This window comes from Lupinus angustifolius, chromosome LG05, assembly GCF_001865875.1.
Source record: "Lupinus angustifolius cultivar Tanjil chromosome LG05, LupAngTanjil_v1.0, whole genome shotgun sequence".
Classification (NCBI taxonomy): Eukaryota; Viridiplantae; Streptophyta; class Magnoliopsida; order Fabales; family Fabaceae; genus Lupinus; species Lupinus angustifolius.
The window spans coordinates 13548477-13569076 of record NC_032013.1 but is presented as its reverse complement, the minus strand read 5'-3'; the positions used below and the strand labels follow the sequence as shown (position 1 = coordinate 13569076).

The following is a 20600-nucleotide window of genomic DNA, read 5'->3' as shown; positions in this document are numbered from 1 at the left end:
AAAGGGTAATTGAGATACCTTAAGAAAAAATGAACCTTGGATTACATTATCGAAGGTTTCCAGTTGTCCTAGAAGGATTCAGTGATGCTGATTGGAACACTCTTTCAGATGATTCCAAAGCAACCAGTGGCTATATATTTAGCATAGCTGGTGGGGCTGTTTCTTGGAAGTCAAAGAAATAGACTATTCTAGCTCAATCCACCATGGAAGCTGAGATGATAGCACTAGCAACAGCTAGTGAAGAAGCAAGTTGGCTGAGAAGCTTGCTTGCAGAGATTCCCCTATGGGAAAAACCGATTCCAGCTATGTTGATCCATTGTGATAGTACCACGGCTATTGCAAAAATTAGGAACCGCTTTTATAACGGTAAGAAACGACAAATTCGTCGTAAGCACAACACCATTAGAGAGTTACTCTCTACAGGAGCTGTTAGAATGGATCATGTACGCACTGAGAATAACTTAGCAGATCATTTGACGAAAGGACTAGCTAGAGAGAAAGTCCATAATACTTCTAAGAGTATGGGACTATTGCCCTTAGAACGAGGATCACTCATGATGGTAACCCGACCTAACTGACTGGAGATCCCAAGAAATAGGTTCAATGGGTAATAACAAGTTGTAAAGTGATATGAGAATGAACATGCTATAAAATTATGAGAAGCATGATTCCTGTAGCATATGTAAAGATGAGTTAAACTCTTAATGAGATCTATACTCCAATTAGAGTGGAGTACATAGACTATATGATTACTCTTGATAGACTCACCTATGTAAATGTGGAAGTGGGGTCGCTTCCTATGAAATTTTGGGGCATAAATTTCTAGAGCGTTCACTATACTGGGATAGACGTGCATGGCCTTAAACGCACGGGCTTTACAGAATACACCTTTGAAAAGGTGGTGTGTGGTTTGATGCTGGAGATAGAGTTCAAGACTACGAGTCACTCTAGTAAAATCTGGATCTTATTCACTATGCAAAGGTTCAAGTCGCATGACACCTTTGTTTACGCACAATCTTATTGAGACCACAAATATTCTCAGAAATCGTTTTTTAATTTCAAGTGGGGATTGTTGGAACATGAATCTTATTCACTATGCAAAGATTCAAGTCGCATGACACCTTTGTTTATGCATAATCTTATTGAGACCACAAATATTCTCGAAATCGTTTTTTAATTTCAAGTGAGGGATTGTTGGAACATGGTTTGTTGAAAACCATGAGTGAGAATAAAACAACTGTCAAAGTCCCACATGGAAGAGTTTTGAAAAAATAAAAACTTAAGCTCCTAAGTCCCACATGGGAGAAATGAGGATCATGAGAAAAATCTCATGTTATAAATAGAGGCTTTCACCCTTCATTTTAACTTGCACCAAGTTAAAGGCATTTCCTCTCAACTTTTCTTTCTCCCCCCTAATATTCCGCCGACGCATTTCCGGCAAACTTCTCCCCCCTAATATTCCGCCAACGCATTTCTGGCAAACTTCTCCCCCTTTCTTTCCGTGGCACTTAAGAATTGGCACAAGCAGCCAAAGTGGGATTTCGAGACACTGGTAGCCACATTGTGGGATTTCGAGACCTGACACTGGTAGTCAGTATTGTGGGAAGAGAATTGGCATGGGTAGCCATATTGTGGGTAATTTCGAGAATTGGCATTGTTAGCCATATTGTGGTGGGTGTATTCGAGATCGGTTCTTACAGTGCAGTAAGAATTTGATAACAGAGATCTGGGCTGTTTTATCATGGGGACGACGTGGTTGATAGTCTGCTTGCACATTTTGGACAGTGCCATGAAACGTTTTAAAGAGAGTGACCTGGTCGTGACTCAGCCAGTAAGTATTATTTCGTGTCATTTAGAATTGCTGCAAGCTACGGTAACAACAAATGGATTGTTACTTGACAATAAAAGAATGATGAATTAATAAATCTAACCACTAACATTTAATTTTCTTCATTTACGTTCCACAACTAACTAATATCTCTATGTTTTGTTTATTTACATTCAGTCATTTATATTTCCACAATTTATTATTTTATTCTTTATACCAACCCTTCTTAAGAAGTGGTACGGTTTATTATGAGACCAACCCTTCACAAGAAGTGGTACAGTTAACTATTAACTTTATTCTTTTAATTGTTTTATTTTTTATACCAACTTTTCATAAGAAATGATATGATTATCTTAATAAAAATAGACCAACCTTTATGGTACAGTTAAATGAACCCAAAAAGTGAGTTAATAAAATGAACTCAAAAGGGAGTAATTAAAAATAAAGTCACCACTTAATAAAATATTCATCACTCCAATAATAACTTACAACCCAATAAAATCTGTGTTCAACAACTGATGGTCTCTGAAGCACAGATATGTTGAACATCCTCACATGTTGGTATTGGACACACGTCCAACACGGATACGCTCAAGTTCGTGAAGGATACGTATCCGTAGAGTATCCAAAAAAAAATAAAGATGAAGATGAAGATAGATGAAGATATGTATGTGATATGTTTTCAACAAAAAAATGATAAGATATGATACATTTTATCAAAGCTAAGAAACATCTCAATAATCAAGCAAAAACCAACTTATTTAAAGGCAAACATCCACAGAGAAGACTCATACCAACATACCGTCACACTGCATTGATCCTCCGATAGTTGGTCCACAACATTGTCAGTCCATCACTGCTTAGTTCCGCCACCTCTACTACCATAGGTATGTTGTGAAGAGTAAACAAAAAAGTACTTACCTTTCTTACTTCTTAGTTTCTTTTCTCTTAGTTTGTTTATAAAGAGAAGAGGAGGAGAGGGTATTGTCCTATTGCCTTTATTTCTTAATATAGGAGAGAAGAAAGGGGTGGGACCATGGGAGAGAATAAGAAACGAAGAAGAAGGGGTAATTTGTTATTGTAAAAAAGAGAATAGAAGAATGGGGTGGGAGAGAAGTAGGAACAACGAAGAAGGAGGTGGTTTGTTTTTTGTGAAAAGGGGATGTTTTTATGAAAACACTCTAAGAGGATAGAAGAATGGGGTAACATGTTTAATGATGGCATGTTTAAATTAAATGTTGATGTTTCTATTAATAAAATTTCTGATTCTGTTTACATGTTGTGTGATTTTAATATTTGACATTCTAGACTTTGTCATATTAATAAACGTGCAATTTCAAATTTGAGTAGCTTAGGTTTAATTCCAAAGTTATCTAAAAATGATTTTGAAATTTGTGAATCATGCAGTCAAGCAAAAATTTCAAAAAAACCACATAAATCAGTTATGCGAGAATCTGAGCCTTTAGATTTAATACACTCAGATATATATGAATTAGATGGAACGTTAACTAGAAATGGCAAATGTTATTTTGTCACTTTTATTGATGACTGCTCTGATTTTAACAATGTATATCTTATGAAAAATAAAAGTGAAGCTCTTGACATGTTTAAGTTATATGTAACTGAAATTGAAAATCAATTCAACAAGAAAATAAAGAAACTCAGAAGCGATAGAGGCACTGAGTATAACTCTAACATGTTTAATGATTTTTATAAATTAAATGGCATTATTCATGAAATGACTGCACCATACTCACCTGAAATGAATGGTAAAGCTAAAAGAAAGAATAAAACTTTAACTGAATTAGTTGTAGCTATTATGTTAAGTTCTGGTGCAGCACCCTCTTCGTGGAGTGAAATTTTATTAACTGTATGTTATGTGCTAAACAGAGTCCCCAAGGCTAAAAGCAAAATTCTCCCATATGAAATTATTAACAATAGACATCTAAACTTGTCTTATTTGAGAACTTGAGGTTGTTTGGCTTATGTCCAGATACCAGACCCCAAGAGAGTTAAACTCGCAAGTAGAGCTTATGAATGTGTATTCATTGGGTATGCTGTAAACAACAAAGCATATAAGTTTTATGATCTTAACACAAAAGTGATCACTGAGTCTAATGATACTGACTTCAATGAATTGAAATTCCCTTTTAAATTTAGGAATAGTGGGGCACAACAACTAGTCACATACTTGTGATTAACAATAATCTTAATAACGATGGGTTAGAAATAGAACCTAGAAGAAGTAAGAGAGCAAGGACTGCTAGAGAGTATGGACCTGATTATATGGTTTATACATTGGAAGAGGATCCATCAACATTCCAAGAAGCTTTGACTTCTTTGGATGCTGATTTGTGCCAAGAAGCCATAAATGATGAGATGGATTCTCTAGAGTCTAACAAGACTTGACATTTAGCTGACTTGCCTCCTGGCTGCAAACGTATTGGTTGTAAGTGGGTATTGAAAAATAAACATACAAGGCTCACCTTGTAGCTAAGGGTTTCAGGCAAAGAGAAAATATAGATTTCTTTGACACATTTTCACATGTTACTAGAATAACATCCATTAGAGTACTAATATGGATCGCTGCGTGTGAACACCCAATTTTGTCCGACCCAAAATATTTTTAAATAAAATAACAAATGAAAACAAAATAAGTTATTTGGGTATTTTCTATCAAAAACTGACACTTTTTAAGCATCCCAAAAATAATGTAAGTTCGAGTTCTTTAAATTTCAAATTTCCAATTTAGTTTTAATGTTGAAATATTGTCTTACAATTTGTAAGATTTTTGCCTTGATTGATATGTATTCTAATCTTGGGGGTAAGGAGTCATTGCTGCCCAAAATTGCATGTGCTAAAATTTGGCCTGTGATGTTGAAAATAAAGAGCATTGAATTGGATTAATGAAATTGGTAACAAAATCAATCAAGTGCAACAAGCCAACAATCAGCCGTGTACAACAATCTGATTTTGAATTGGGAAAAAATTAAATCACACCCTTAATGTTCTCCTATGAATTAATGGGTGATTTTGTTCCCTCCTATTTTGCACACGCCACATTCTTTGGCTATAAGGGGAGGCCATACTCGAGTATCAGAGGGGGGAGAAACAACTAATCCACACCAATCCCAAATCTTTTTACACAACAAACACAAATCATCCATCATCTATTTCCAAAAATCCACAATAACCCAAAATGTATTTTCTTCATACACAAGAAAAACAACGAACCAACATCAATCATCTATGCCCAAGTCCTTAACTGAAACAAACCTAGTGGCTTCCATGCTTGCTAGTCACATACATATATCAACTATCAACATGTTGTTTTCATTCAATTTTAATAGCATAACCCATTACAAATTCTATGAATCCTAGGTTTGTGCAACAATTCCAAAAAAAAAAGATAAAATATACTCCACCCCTATTACTGGTTATCATCTATGATGGTAGTAATGTTCTAATTTAATTTTCATTTTTATTTCACAATTCCTCATATTCATTTACATCAACCTCTCTTACAATTCTTATTCATTAATGTGTCTCATTGCAATTCCCCACTACATTATCCATATCTAAACCATCCATACTAAATCCAAAAGAACCATGTTGATGTCTTCATGGTATTTGTTTTCCTGGCGATAGTTGTTAAGATTGCTATTGTTACTTTAATTAAAAAGGCCTTTGGATATAGCCTGTTCCCACAAATATTTGCTTATGCTATAAATTGTTTCAATTCAAAGTGCTTAGATATCAGATCAGTATGGGTTCACTACATCAGGTATATTTTTCCTTCTTCCTTGTATAACCTTTTATGTATTTCTTATTGTTGGTAATAATATTAGTGATCAATTATCTCCCTTTTCTTACTTCTTTTGAACAACAATATATATTTTGATTATAGTAATAATTAACAAATATTTTTTTGTTCAAACATAAAATCCAATAAATAAAATAGTTAACTTATTTTTAAAAAATAAAATTATTTTAATAAGGATTCAATAGCGAGGTTATAACTCGTGTTACATCTTCCTTTCTCTTCGAGCCGAGAAGTGGTTGCGATCATTAGTATTGCCCCTGTTATTTATTGAAGCAGAAAGGGTATAAGTGACCTGTGTCGACTCTTCGTCTATTAATACCCATTCAATCAATTTAAATCATTTTTAAAATTTTAATCAAATTAAACGAATCAAGTCAAACATTTTCATAACCAGAACTACGTAGTCTTGATTTCCCTATTGCACCTAGGGATACGTAGGAACAAGATGAACTCTTGTCAGACACAAAATTCAAAAATAAATATTTTTGTTTTAAGTAATTTAATTTTAATAAATTAAGGGTATCTAATTCATGCAATTAGTTAGGGTACCGTTTTATTACGGGCAAATGGGGTGCTAATACCTTCCCCAATTCGTAATTGACTCATGAACCTGGATATCGAAGTCCAAGGCCAAATGTGATTGAGCCAAAATTTTTTTTTTACATTTTTGACCGAAAAAATATAGTGGTGACTCTAATGAGGTCGTGCATCCGAAAATTGGGGCGCGACACTGTGATACATAATTTATTAGTACATCAAATGGATGTTAAGACTGCCTTTTTAGATGGTGAGTTGGAAGAAGAAATCTACATGGAACAACCTGAAGGTTTTGTAATTCATGGACAAGTAAATAAGGTCTGCAAGTTAGATAAGTCATTGTATGGTCTTAAGCAAGCACCTAAACAATGGCATGAAAAATTTAACGACTTAATGGTCTCGAATGAGTTTAACGTGAATGAAAGTGACAATTGCATTTATTATAAATCAGAAAATGACATTTACACTATCATATGTGTCTATGTAGACGACCTACTCCTATTTGGTTCCAACATTCATGTTGTGAATAATATGAAATCATTGTTGAGTAAAAACTTTGATGTGAAAGACCTTGGAGAGGCAAGTGTAATCCTTGGTATAAAAATTACTAGGTCAAAAGAAGGAATTTCTTTGGATCAATCTCACTGTGGAAAAGATCCTAAAGAAATATATATACTTTGACTGTAAACCTACTAGCACACCATACGATCCAAGTGTAAAACTTTTTAAATTTTAAGAACACTGGTGAAGGTGTAAGACAAGCTGAGTATGCTAGTATCATTGGCAACCTTCAGTATGCTAGTGATTGTACTAGACCCGACATTGCCTATGTTGTGGGATTATTATGTAGGTTTACCAGTAGACCTAGTATGAAGCATTGGCATGTTATACAAAGGGTAATGAGATACCTTAAGAAAACTATGAACCTTTGATTACACTACCAAAGGTTTCTAGCTGTCCTAGAGGATTCAGTGATCCTGATTGGAACACTCTTTAAGATGATTCCAAAGCAACCAGTGGCTAGATATTTAGCATAGCTAGTGGGGCTGTTTCTTGGAAGTCAAAGAAACAGACTATTTTGGCTCAATCCACTATGGAAGCTGAGATGATAGCACTAGCAACAGCTAGTGAAGAAGTAAGTTGGCTGAGAAGCTTGCTTGCAGAGATTCCCCTGTGGGAAAAAATGATTCCAACTGTGTTGATCCATTGTGATAGTATCACGACTATTGCAAAAATTGAGAACCACTTTTATAACGGTAAGAAAACGACAAATTCGTCATAAGCACAACATCATTGGAGAGTTACTCTCTACATGAGCTGTTAGAGTGGATCATGTACCACTAAGAATAACTGAGCAGATCCTTTGACGAAAGGACTAGCTAGAGAGAAAGTCCATAATACTTCTAAAAGTATTAGATTATTTCCCTTAGAACGAGGATCACTCATGATTGTAACCCGACCTAACTGACTGGAGATCCCAAGAAATAGGTTCAATGGGTAATAACAAGTTGTGAAGTGATATGAGAATGAACAAGCTATAAAATTATGAGAAGCATGATTCCCGCAGCATATGTCAGGATGAGTTAAACTCTTAATGAGATCTATACTCCAATTGGAGTAGAGTACCTAGGCTACAGGAGTACTCTTGATAGACTCACCTATGTGAATGTGAAAGTGGGGGCCGCTACCTATGAAATTTAGGGGCATAAATTTCTAGAGCGTTCACTATATTGGGATAGACGTGCATGACCTTTAACGCACGAGCATTACAGAATACACCTTTGAAAAGGTTGTCTGTGGTTTGATGCTAGAGATAGAGTTCAAGACTACGAGTCACTCTAGTAAAATTTGGATCTTACTCATTATACAAAGGTTCAAGTCACATGACACCTTTGTTTATGCACAATCTTATTGAGACCACAAATATTCTAGGAAATCGTTTTTTTAATTTCAAGTAGGGGATAGTTGGAACATGGTGGTGTGAAATATAAAAAACACTCAAGTCTTACATAGAAGAGCTTTGAAAAAAAAACATCTCTCAAGTCCCACATAGAAGAGTTTTGAAAAAACATCTCCCAAGTCCCACATTGGAGAAATGAGGAACATGGAAAAATTCTCATGTTATAAATAGAGGCTTTCTCCCCTCATTATAACTTGCACCAAGTTGAAGGCATTTCCTCTTAACTTTTCTTTCTTCCCCCTAATATTCCGCCAACGCATTTCCGGCAAACTTCTCTCCCTTTCTTTCCGTGGCACTTAAGAATTGGCATAGGCAGCAAAGTGAGATTTCGAGAACTGGCACCGGTAGTCAGTATTGTGGGTAAAGAATTATGGGTAAAGAATTGGCATAGGTAACCATATTGTGGGATTTCGAGAACTGACACTGGTAGTCAGTATTGTGGGAAGAGAATTAGCATGGGTAGCTATATTGTGGGCAATTTCGAGAATTGGCACTAGTAGCCATATTGTGGTGGGTGTATTCGAGATTGGTTCTTACAGTGTAGTAAGAATTCGATAACAAAGATCTGAGTTGTTTTATCCTGGGGAAGTCGTGGTTGATAGTCTGCTTGCACATTTTGGGCAGTGCCACGAAACGTCTTAAAGAGAGCGACCTAGTCGTGACTCGACCAGTAAGTATTATTTTGTGTCATTTAGAATTGCTGCAAGCTACGGTTACAACACAAGCATATGTGATCCTCAGAAAACTAAAAGAAATGAGTTAGTTTATGAGGAATATTGTTGGATTACTCAACTTGCTGATCAGGTTTGCTATGTTAGGAACTTTATAATGAGCCACACAATGAGGTTGGCCATGTCTAAGCACTTCTCGAGTTTGTTGAAACCTATTTTGCCTCAATTTTAGTGATGTTGATAAGATTTAAATTTTTGAACCGTTCTTTACAATCAATGGTTATTAATGAATAATGAGATTCGTATAAAGATGGCGATATAGAGCATATGACAAAGGCCCAAACTGTAAAAAAGCATATTTTGAATGATATGTTATGGGATAAAATTACATACATTTTAGATTTTACTGAGCTTATATATAGTAAGCTTAGAGCTTGTGATATATAGTAAGCTTAGAGCTTGTGATACAGACAGCGCCACAATTCATTTGGTCTATGAGATATGAGATACTATGATAGAGAAAGTGAGGTCATCTATATTTAGGCATGAGAGAATAGATATAAATAATGATACATCATCAATTTACGATGTTATTCATTCAATCCTAATTGCTAGATGGACCAAACGTTAATCTCTTCTCCATTGTATGGTCAATCCTTGAATCTTAGGTAAAAATAATATTTTAAATTTAGAGTAATTACTCATTTTGGTCCATTATCATTTCATAGGTACTAATTTAGTCCCTAAAAATTTTCGTCCCCGACAAATTCAACGTCGAATCACGTTAGTCTTTCCGTCATCTTGACTCTGTTAATTATAACAGATTTGCTCGCGTGACACGTTAAGTGTTGATGTGGCATCTTCTGGATGGTCCTACATGTACATGTTGCCATGTCATCAAGTGGATTTTTTTTAAATTTTTTCCCTCGCAAAACGACGTCGTTTTTTTAAATAATATTTTTCAATAAAAAATAAAATTGTAATAAAAAATTTGTTTAGAAAAAAATTATTATACAATTCTTAAAATAAAATATATTTTTATAATAAAATAAATACTTTTATGCAACTTTTAATTTTTTTAAAAATATAATATTTCCTTCATCTTCTTCTCCATAATCTCATCCAATCCTCCACCTTATGAACATCTTCACCTTGTTCAACCCAACTACCCAATTTCCTCAATTTTCAAAACACAAATTAGATACCCACTTTTCCATTTTCAAAAAGAGAAGACCTTTCTCAAATTTCATATGTACTTTCTACTTCATGGATATGCAGTAGCAGCACCAACAATTTCCCCTCATCTCTTCACATAGACACAATAAAACAGGTTTCAGCTTTTCTCTGCAAGTCTGCAACTGAGGATTTTCCTTAACCTGATTCCCTTAAATTTGTCTCAAAGCTTGGAATTTTTGTGGGTTTATTTTGGGTTTTCCTGTAGCAGATTTTAAGGTTTATTTGAAAGGGTTTTAGCATATATTAATATTGTCTTGTCCCATTTGAAGGAACAATTTGAATAAGTTTTTGTAATAGATTTGTGGTTAAAATAATGTCGGCAAGGTTTCTTGTTCTTATTGGAGAATCATTGCCCATGAGAAGGGTTTTGAACTCTTCTAGGAATGCTTGGTTTCATAGTAGTGTTCATTATGAGAATCAGGTTGAACCCCGAAAAGGTTACCTTTCGCTTTCATAGCTGTGCTTAAAAAATTTACTTTTTTAATTAAAAATATTATTTTTAAAAAACGATGTCTTTTTTTGAAAGAATTTTTTTTACAAAAACATTGCGCTTAATGATATGACAACTTGTACACGTAGGGTAATCCAGAAGATGTCATGTCAACACTTAACGTGTCACGCGAGCAAATTTTTTACAGTTAATGAAGCCAAGATGACAGAATGAGTAACGTGATTCGACGTTGAATGTGTTAGGAGCGAAAACTTCACTTAAAATTTTTAGGGATTAAATTGGTATCCACAAAAAAGATGAGGACCAAAATGGATAATTACTCTTAAATTTAATATTTCTAATTATTTATTACTTATTATAAGTATACTACAAATACAAATAATATATAACTTTTCTGTTATTTATAGGTACTACAATAATGAATGGATTCAAGAGGCTTCAAATAGGTATTCCCCTCTAGGGGATGAAGAAATTTCTATAGAGAAAAATAAGTGCTTGAAAAAGCTGTTTAGAAATGATGAGGATAAAATGTACGTTTCAATCAAATATACAAATTTCTTATCACAATTTTGATTTTTTTGACCTAGTTAAAGATATATGGAGATTAAACCCCCTAAATCTTGGTGGGTGTTGCATGATTCTTTTGCCCCTCTACATCAAAATCTTGCTTTGAGGCTTTTTGTGTAGCCTTGCTCCTCCTTGTGTTGTGAAATGAATTGGAGCACATATTCATTCATTCACTAGATAAAAAGAAACAAGTTGAAACCAAAAAGAGAAGAAGGTTTGGTTTATGTGCATACTAATTTGCGACTCTTATCTAACAAAAGTGAAGAGTACAAACAAGGGCAAACTAAGATGCAGGACATTGTTGGAGATGCGTGGGAAGATTTTGGTAGTGTTGAAACTCTTCAAGTGACAACATTGTCTCTTGATGAACCAGAAGTAGAAGTTGTCCTCTTTACAGATGATGGTTAAGGAGGAGATGAAATTGATATTATTTATGTTTCTAGGCCTAGATAATAAACAATTTTATGAATTATTCTACTATATTTTGTAGTTTTTGTACTTGAAATTTTGGAGGACAATGTTTTGCAATTTCCATTATATTTTCTACGTTGGATATTTTGATTTACACATATAATTTTATTATATTTTATTATTTTTTTTACTATTTTATACATGTATCCCCAGAATATATCGTATCATATATTTTAGAAAAAATACACATCAACATATCGGATACATATTGTATCCGATACACGTATCCGTATCTGTGCTTCATAGTTAATGTTCACGTTTCCTTCTTTTTTTCTCTTCAGTACTCATTATCCCATGTTCCTTTATAATATGTTATACTCCATATCTCATTAATGATGGAAAAACAAATAAGAAAAATATAATAAATATTACATAAAAATTATAAAATGCAACATAACAAGAAAAAGTCAGATTTTAGAATGTGACTTATAAATTGAATGAGAAACAGAGATATTATTTCATTGCTTAAATAAGGTGTTTATTTTATAAAAAAACATGTGGTTTTATTTAGCTAAAAGGCAAAAAGTTGTAGTTTCCTATCTTATTCATCCCCATTCAAATATATTTTGAGCTACTTATCTTATTATCAATTCATTTTGATATGAAATTTTAATAAACTTGATTATAGATTATATAGTTTTTGAAAGAGTATATACTCATTTCAGTTTTTTATATTTTTCGACATTATTAGTTTGATCTCTCAAAAATTGAAAAACCTAAAAATGTTTCAAAAAATTAAATGCGAGTTAAATTAGTCATTTTAACATGTTTTACAATATCTCATATAGACTAATTTGACCGTAAAAAATGATTAATTTGACTTCCATTTGATTTTTCAGAAGCATTTTGGGGTTTTCAATTTTTGGAAACTAAATAGTAAGTTAAAAAACATGAGAGACTGAAATGAATATTTACTATAAGTAAAGTATGGTTACAAACTCAAAAGACCTCGGTAAACATTTTATAGGCGGTGGAAAAGGGAAAGTGGGTAAACAAGCCTTTTTGGAGAAACGTCTTCCCTCATTACCAAACTTGGGAGCTAAGCAAGATGCATACACCATTCATTTCGAATGGGACAATGACTTTGGAATTCCCGGAGCATTCTATATCAAGAATTTTACTCAATCTGAATTCTTCCTTGTGAATTTAACTCTTGAAGACATTCCAAATCAAGGAACCATCCACTTTCTTTGCAACTCATGGGTTTACAACTCTAAGTTGTATGAAACTAATGGCATCTTCTTTGCTAACAAGGTAAATAAACAAGTCATTTCTCTACACTTCCATAAATTAATTACCTTGTTTCTAACATATTGATTTTATATATGTAGACATATCTCCCTAGTATAACACCTCCTCCACTAGTCTATTATAGAGAAGAAGAGTTGAAAACTTTAAGAGGAAATGGAAAAGGTGAGCGTAAGGAATGGGAAAGGATCTATGATTATGATGTCTACAACGATTTGGATAATCTCGACAAGAATGCAAGCTTGGCTTGTCCAATTCTTGGAGGATCCACTTTGCCTTACCTTCGCAGGGGAAGAACTAGCAGAAAGTCATCTAACAAAGGTTGTGCACTTATTTTGTATCTAAATTTCTATTAGTTAAAAAAGTTATTCTTTTATACATGATTAAAGGAAGGTTTACTATAACACTATATAGTGTATGACATATAACCTATTTTCTATTGAAAACATATTGTCGGCTATATTTCTGAAGTTATTGTTTGTTGCTACTTATTTTTAGTTTTTTTTTGTTTGTATAATCAAGGGATTCAAGGCTATCCTTTACCTACTGTTTATTAGTTTTCTACTATATTTTTTTAACATATTCAAATTAATAGTGAGAGTCACAGAGACACCATTTACCTTCCAAGAGATGAAGCATTTGGTCACTTGAAATATTCAGATTTTCTTGTCTATATACTTAAATCTCCATCTCAAAATATTATACCAAAATTGCAATCTGCAATTAGCTTACAATTCAATCAACCTGAGTTTAGTAGTTTTGAAGATGTACGTGGATTATATGAAGGTGGAATTAAGCTTCCTACTAATGTACTTAACCTTATCCCAAACCCATTTTTCAGGGAACTCGTCAGAACTTATGGTGAACATGTCCTTAAGTTTCCTGAACCTAAAGTAATTCAAGGTATATTTTAGACCCATAACTCCTTCCAATTTAAATTTAAGAAAAAAATTGTATGTATTAACAATGTAAAAGTTTTATACTCTAAATTTATACATGACCTGCATAGATATTACATCTTTGAATAGTTGATAAATCTGCATGGATGACTGATGAAGAATTTGCAAGAGAGATGATTGCTAGAGTAAATCCACATATTATTACAAGACTTCAGGTAAACTTAATGAGTCATGCTAAAATGTACCCTTTGTTAAATAAGTAAAAGTAGAAAAAATAAAGTCTATATTGGAAGTCATTTTCTTTTTGCACTTTTTAATGCATTAAATATACTTTTTTTTTATAATAAAAATTGAGTGGCTCACCGTTGAACAGGTATTAACAATATTTCTCACTGTCCTTTTGCTATACTCAAACAACATTATTTTTTGGGTTTGTTTGCAAATTAGGTTTTGAAGGAGAATGAAAGACTTCTAAGCTATGAAATATATGTATGAGATGAGTTTGAAAACTTCCATTTATTTTCTTACCAAACTCAATTCGCAAACAAATCATATGAGAATCTAGTTCAGATAAGATACAAATGGATAATAATGACTAAATTATATTTGTGGAACAGGCTATTGCAGAAAACAAGTTGTTCACTCAATCATTCCATATTTGAGAAAAATAAATGCAACTGATACTCGAAAGGCTTACGCTACAAGAACCATCCTTTTCTTGCAAAGCAATGGAAATTTAAATCCATTGGCTATTGAGCTTAGTAAACCACATCCTCAGGGTGATAATTTTGGTCCTATTAGTAATGTTTACCTACCAACAGACCAAGGTGTTGATGGTTCTCTTTGGCTACTAGCCAAAGCTTATCTAATCGTAAATGACTCATGCTTTCATCAACTTGTTTGTCATTGGTATGAATTTTGTTCATAAGATTTATACAATCAAACTTAGTTTTATTTTGTATCAGTGATTTAAATTGTGGACCGTATCATTTGATGTGACCGCAATATTGCGGTTGTGGTGACCGCCACAACTGCATTACACTGCAATTGCATGTGATTCCGAATCACAAACGCAACCATATCAAAGTGTATCAGGTTGCATCAAATTTAAAAATATTTTTTTAATCACAAAATAATTCGCACCACAACAGTTGGTATCCACATACAACAGTCGCAATGACCAAAATCACAGTAATCTCAACTGTTACTGTAATATTACAACTGCAATTAATTTAAAACACTATTTTTTATGATTTTATCATTGATATATTTAAATGGATTTCAGGTTGAATACTCATGCAGTTGTTGAGCCATTTATTATAGCAGCAAACATACATCTTAGTGTGGTTCACCCAATTCATAAGCTTTTACTTTCCAGTTTCCACATTATCGTGATACAATGAATATCAAATTACTTGCACGTAGAGGGTATTATTGAGTCAACATTCTTGTTGGGAAAATATTCAATGGAAAATTCTGCTGTTATTTACAAGGATTGGGTTTTCCTTGACCAAGCTCCACCTGCTGATCTTATCAAGAGGTAATCCTCAAGTTATTAAACCATGTTCATTATGTATTACCATAGGAGTGTTGAAATTAAAAATATTTCTTAATAGGCTGAGATTTGCATGAAATTGTCTAGAATTAGAGTAGAGGAAAGAAACCAATTGTATATATTGATCTCAAGAATTTTGTTATAATAACTCAGGTGTCTTAGCGTTTGCCCCATGGGTATTGCTAACTAGCAAATTGGTTGTTATTTTTAACCAAACAGGTTGTCACAAACAAGCATATAAGATTGTTGAATCCACAAGGACTTGCTTGATATTCTTTTAGTTAGCAAATATTTAAAGTTGGGTTGAAAAAAGCTTTTATTTAGTGAAAATGTTAAAATTAAACAAATGTAAAAGTAAACGATTTAAAAATATTAAGTTCAGAGATGAAAAACCCGAGATTAGATTTCACTATTTGTCCTCTAGTATCTAATAATTACATTCATATATGATTATTCTTATGATTTCCCCACCACCAGTTCTTCTCTATTTATCAAATCTTTGACTAAACTTATTCTCAATTCATTGACAAATTAATCATCTAATCATAATAATATGAATGTTAGAATGACTAGTTCAATCAATCATATTACTAGGCATCAATATGTTACTAGTTGATATATTCTAGATTTAGTTTAAACATGGAAATTTCCATTACTCATCTTTAAACCTAATATCATGCATTGGGTGATCAAACCAAAACAAGCATTAAGAATAAGAATAATCAAGGAAAAACAATTGAATAATATTAAACAATTAAATAATCATATTGGACACATCGAGTTCAAATAATTACATCTAACTCCAGACAGAAAGATTTAGCTACTCATTCCCATGGAAGCTATAACATAACCATCTGGTTGGTTGACATTCTTCTTCTTTCCAAGCTTCATAGGGTGGTTGTTGTCTCAATCCTAATATTTTCTCCTCTAAATGGTGATTAGTGATGATCACTAATGATAAGTGATGTTTGAGTGATCTCTTCAACCCATAGTTACCCCCTTTTATACTAATTTTCCATATCTTTTCCTTATTTTCAAAGATTATGATTAGAATTGTGAAGAAGATCTGACTCCTGACCTTGACACGGTTTTGATGAAGCCACAAAGATCACAAAAAGAAGAAAAGGAAGAAGACCATGAACACATAGAAGATTCAAGCTTCAAAAAGTTATAGATTAAGTCTTCATATAGGTACTTCTATCCTTACACTCACTTTAAATATTTAGTAGAAATGCTCAACTAATCAAAGTATGAAAACCATTTTTAAAAAGAATTGGATATGTCTAAAAATCAAAGTCAAATTTCCAAGTAATGATTTACTTGATCTGGTTAACAGATTACCAGAACTATGAGGCAATTGGTAATAGGTTACTGGAACTTCGAAATAGGTTACCAGACTGAGAAAACAGTTACAAAACAAAACAGACTGATGTAACCGATTAATTCAATTTATTAATCGATTATCACCTTGGACAAAATGTTTGGGTAATCGATTACGACTTCGTGACAACCGATTACATAGAGCTGTTGAAACCAGATTTTCAAATTCAAATGAACAACTTTTATATAAAGTAAATAGGTTTCATTCCAATCGTGTCTCCTCTTCATGGAAATATATCATGGTTGATTGGAAGCCTATTTAAAGGCATTGAGACCTCCAAAATTCACATCACAGAAAATACATAATTGCTTACAATCACACAAAACTTTCAAACACTTAGTAAACAATATTCTGCATATTTTTTATTAAACAACTTTGTTTCTAAACTTTCATATTTTCTGAAGTTGATTGATAAAGTGAAAAGTGTTCTAAACTTTCAAAAAATTTAAGAGCATTGTTTTACTAAGTATTTATATTGTAAGATCAATGATTGCAAGTTATAGATTTGTTCAAAACTTGTAAAGGCAATCCAAAGTCACTGTTGAAATTCTTCATCTTGTTGAATTTTTTTGACATAAGGGTGTGTTAAGAAAGGGAAAAGAGTTTAGTTGGAAATGGAATTTTCAAGGGTAGATAAGTTGTGAGTGTGTAAGGTACAAAAGTATCAGTGAGAAAAATTATAATTGCAATTCAAATTATCTAATAGAAAAATCTCTTGTGTGGTAAGAGTAATGGATGTAACCTTCGGTGGACAAGAAAGTGAATGAATATAAAAACTCTCTATGTACTCTTATTCTACTCATTCTTGTTATTTACTTTTTTTTTACTTGGTTGAATTCTACATAAGTAATCCGTTGCACTTACACTTTGATATCATAGCAGAAAAATCAACCATATTCTCCTAGCAACTAATTCACACAAGAACAACATATTCACTCTGATTTATTATAAGAATGGAGAATTCGTCGATATCATCTTATTGATAACATCATTGGTGATATAAGTAAGGGAGTCTCTACTCGCATGAAGATTAATGATGCTTGTCTAAACATGGCTTTTGTTTCTCAAGTGGAACCATCTAAGATTGATGATGCAATCAAGGATGAACAGTGATTCTTGCTATACAAAAAGAGCTTAACCATTTTGAGAGAAATGAAGTTTGGGAACTTGTTCCTAAACCTAAATAAAGACATGTTATAGGAAGTCGTTGAGTATTTCAAAATAAATCAGATGACAATGGCATCATTGTAAGAAATAAAGCAAGACTTGTAGCACAAGGATATAACCAGGAAGAAGGTATTGATTTTGATGAAACCTTCGCTCCTATTACTAGACTTGAAGCTATTAGATTACTGCTTGCATATGCATGTTCTTTAGATTTCCAGTTATATCAAATGGATGTAAAGAGTGCATTTTTAAATGGGTATATACAAGAACACATGTATGTCGAACAACCTCATGGGTTTGAGGACTAAAAGCATCCCTCTCAAGTCTATAAACTTAAGAAAACTCTCTTTGGCTTAAAGCAAGCTCCATACACATGGTATGATCGTGTAATAAACTTTTTAACTGATAAAGGATTTACTAAAGGAAAGGTCGACACTACCTTATTTATTAAGAAAATAGATCATCATACTTTACTTGTCCAAATCTATGTCGATGATATTATTTTCGGTTCTACTAATGATCTTCTGTGTAGTGAATTTGGTAAGATATTGCAAGGGGAGTTTGAGATGTACATGATGAGAAAGTTGAACTACTTCCTTGGACTACAAATCAAATAACTCAAGGATGGTATCTTTGTTTGTCAGTCTAAATATTGCAGGGATCTGCTGAAACGCTTTGAAATGGATGACTGCAAACCAATTGCCACTCCCATGGGTTCTGGAACATACGTTGATGTTGATGAGACTGGAAAATAAGTTGACATCTCTAAGTATCGAGGTATGATTGGTTCCCTTCTTTAACTTACCGCTAGCGAATCTGATATTATGTTTAGTGTCTGTTTGTGTACACGTTATAAATCAAAACCCAAAGAGTCACATCTTCCTACTGTGAAAAGGATATTAAAATATCTTAAAGGCACACTTGATGTAGGATTATGGTATCCTAAAGGAAGTATATGTAATCTGGTGGGATATTCGGATTCAGACTTTGGTGGATGCAAATATGAGAGGAAAAGTACAAGTGGTACTTGTCATATCCTTGGAAATGCCCTAGTCTCTTGGTCTTATAAGAAACAAGTCCGTGTCGCTCTAAGTACTGCTGAGACAGAATATATAGTTGTAGGAAGTTGTTATACCCAAATATCATGGCTCAAGCAACAATTGCGGGATTATGGATTAGACCTAGGATGCATCCCCCTAAGATATAACAATACTAGTGCTATAAACCTCAAAGAATCCTATTATACATTCCCGGACCAAACATATAGATATAAGACATCACTTCCTTAGGGACTATGTCCAAAAGGAAGATGTTCTCTTAGAATTTGTTGATACACATGAACAACTAGTTGATATCTTTACAAAGTCTTCAGGTAAAGAAACTTTCTATAAACGTATACGAGAGCTAGGCATACTTGATGAAACATATCTATCTTAACATGTTGTTATATACATTATATGTGCTTCATTGTATGTATTTCATACCTACTTGAACTTATACATGCTTGTTATTGCTTAATTTTTATTATTTTGGAGTATGTATTCTGTTAGCATGGAAGGGTGATCGATTACAAGACATCAATGGCAAGAATTTTCTTAAAATCAACCAATGAATCGATTACACGATGAATTAATTGATTAACTGACCAAGCAATGAGTTTGAGTAATCAATTACTCAATCGTGGTAATCAGTTACACTCTATACTATTTAAGGCAAAAATCAGATTTTTGAACTTCATTTTCCCTTCTTCCAACCGTGGTAACCCCCCACAACTTTGAAAAACTTATTTTCTCAACCGTTTTGCTTGATTTTGTGGTGTTGCATACTACATTTTCACTCCTAAACACATTCCTAACATCATTTTTGTGTTTAGAGTTCAAAATCAAAACCCCCCAAATCTCAAAACCTTCAAAACCTAAGTTTTTCAAAACTCAACAAAATGGCCTCATCATCTAGATCCAACAAACAAAGAACCAATGTGATTCAAGGAACACAACAAAATCCAAATGAAGTCAACACATTGGATTTGTCACGTCTTTTAGCAAACGAGGATCAATGCAAAATCTTCGACGAGCACTTCATGCAACGACCCATTTTTTATCCAAAGTATGATATGTTAAGTTCCTTTGAGGATAACAATTTCATTTTCCCAATCCTTTTTGAACAACAAAAAACTCTCTCAATTTTGCGAAATGCATTGTTGATACTATCCGGAACTTGTACGAGTATTTTATTGCAATCTGAGTTTTAAGAAAAATAAAATCTTTTCATATGTCAAAGGAAAAGAGATTGACATAGACTTCAAAACGTTGAGTTCACTTTGCGGTAACATACCATACATAGGAACGATAGTCGAGTCTGGTATTTAATGCGACCTAGAAGGGTACAACAAAATGGAATTCTACTACTCTATGTGTAGATACTCCAAAAGAGAAATTGAAATGCGTAAGCAAAGGTCTTTCAGTGACTCTATGCGAAACCAAAATATTTTATTTGTCGGTAACTTAAACTTAGAGGACCATTTGATTCATTACATGTTAAGCTACATCATAGTTCCAAAGCTTTCAAACCATTCACAAGTAAATGATATGGAACTAAAATTGATGCATGCTATAAAACACAATGTTCCAATTAATTGGACATTGATGATAATGAGACAAATTTGGACTTTTAGAAGTGAGTACAGACCATTGCCTTATATTCTCATAATTGCAATTCTTGGATATTATGGTGTTTCATTTGATGGAGAATCTAAAATTACACTCGATGCTCGCGATAAGATTGATGTGGATATTATCCACAAAAT

At 33.1% G+C, this 20600-nt stretch overlaps 1 pseudogene; it reads left to right on the top strand.

Annotated features, from left to right (window-relative positions):
• LOC109347875 overlaps window positions 1–15261 on the top strand; it is a 19824-nt pseudogene extending 4563 nt beyond the window's left edge.